Source organism: Euprymna scolopes, chromosome 46 (assembly GCF_053919585.1).
Source record: "Euprymna scolopes isolate OS-2025 chromosome 46, ASM5391958v1, whole genome shotgun sequence".
Lineage (NCBI taxonomy): Eukaryota > Metazoa > Mollusca > Cephalopoda > Sepiida > Sepiolidae > Euprymna > Euprymna scolopes.
This window is the reverse complement of record NC_136527.1, coordinates 213,586,200-213,588,170: the sequence shown is the minus strand read 5'-3', so window position 1 is coordinate 213,588,170 and position 1,971 is coordinate 213,586,200. Positions and strand designations below refer to the sequence as shown.

The window sequence follows — 1,971 nt, the reverse complement described above, 5'->3', positions numbered from 1 at the left end:
TTAAATAATAGTATTGCTATTCATATTGTTAATATGTAAACGACCTTAACATTAAATATTACTGTAAAATATAACGTCGTTGTGGAAATGTTTATATGTTTAAATTATAGTAACTTTTGTTATGAATTGTTGTTATTGGTGACCGAAAAAATATTGGCTAGAGTTATGTTGATGGGACTTTAGTATATTATTAAGATCTGTCGATGGTGATTATGTAAGTGTGATATAAAAACGGTGGCGAACACAACAAAAAGGTTATACTTACTTGGCACAGGCTAGTAGAGTGTAGAATACTACACTTAAGTTAATTTGTCCTTAGTAAATGTGGACTCTTCTATACTAAGACAATTTTATTTGTGCATCTTCAAGAATACCCTTTTTGGGGGAGTTGGTTTTCACCCACAATAAAAACCACCTTGTGTCACATTTTGTTTTTCGTGAGAAAGCAAATAAATATTGATACTTATCTAGCATAGGGGTAAACGGTGGTCATTAAGGTCGTTCCCTCCAAGATAAGGCGCTGCAATTGCCCTGCGGTTCGGTCGATCTTTGTGATTGTCTCAAATGTGGATGATTCTGATGCGCTATTTCTGTGTGTGTGGCTTGCGTATGCGCTCACACTGATAATGCAATAAACATTAAAAATCCTTCCCCACTCCGTTTTCTGAGCAGAAAACCACTGATATGTGTAAGGACTTTCCGTTCCTTCCCCTCCCCCTCAATCACCTGTCTCTATACACGCCACAAAACAAGCCGTTTCTCTCGACCAGTTTATTATCCTCTTCAGTTATTACGTTCTGGTGGTATCTAATCTGCATGTCCATAACACCAACATTTGCCCTAAACATCTCTTAAGCATAAGAAATCCACCCAACTCTCACCCACAACTACTAAAACTGTCTGCTTCCGATATAGAGCTAACAACCTACCAACCAAAATTCGTGTGTATTAGTTGACAACCAGTCATACCCCGGAAATTGGACATCTAAGCCAAGTTGAACGATGCGCTCAGACTTATTTGGTTGCCAAAATAATTATTTCCTGAAAGGCGGATGTTGGGGTTTACCCGTGAAATACCCAATTCTCTTAAAACTAAATTGTGAAGGGATTAGCTGGCGATGGATCTGGCAAATAGATGCTTTATTAAAAGGAAGAAGGGGTTATATATTTGATTTTCCAGAAAAAAATAGGGAAAGAGTGATTAATAGGAATATAAATGTGTAGTATTTGTTTGTTTGTTACAATACATTGGTCCCTCCTTCCTCCTTCTTCTTCTCTCTCCTATATCTCTCCATAACTCTTCTTCTATTTTCTATAAAACTGAGTGTACTTTTAACTCTCCAAATATCTGTTACTTTTTTCTTCCTCCCTCTTTAATCTGTTATCTCTATTTATTTCTCTTTGTCTTAATATCTCTGTACCTATCCCCCTCTCTCACTCTTGTTATCTCTATCCTTCTACTTCCACTCTACAACGCTCCATCTTTCCCTTTCATTTTCCCCAATCGACCGTCTCTGCATAATTAGTAAAACGAAAGCATGACAATTTTGAAAATAAACCTGCTAATTTTTCCATAAACATTTTTAATGGGAAAAAAGAAAAAAAATGGCACACAGAATAGAGAAAAAATAATTGTCTCAGTCTTTAAGAATTTCATATGCAAATTCTTATGTATTGATTTACTTTTTGACTGAAGAAAGAATATTTAAAAATTAATTTATGTTTTTGTAAATATCTTTTATACAAACCTACATTATTTATTTTAATAATACTACAGCAGATTTGTACATTATTTCGCTGAAAAACCATAGCTCTACATAATTTAATCGTACATTTTTAAGCAACTTTAGACATTGTTTCTTTATGACAAAAAACAGGAGCAGTCAGTACATTCGACGAGCATAATATTAGTTGTTCATTTTTAGGTAAACCCTAAACTCTCTCTTTCTTTTGGAGCTGTAGGGGAAAAGA

At 34.7% G+C, this 1,971-nt stretch overlaps 1 non-coding gene across 1 annotated transcript; it reads left to right on the top strand.

The window, feature by feature from the left end:
* The first annotated feature begins 459 nt into the window (after window positions 1-459).
* LOC145271721 (U1 spliceosomal RNA) lies at window positions 460-624 on the top strand. The gene has a single exon (XR_013866105.1). It is a non-coding gene; the product is annotated as a U1 spliceosomal RNA (small nuclear RNA).
* The last annotated feature ends 1,347 nt before the right edge of the window (window positions 625-1,971 follow it).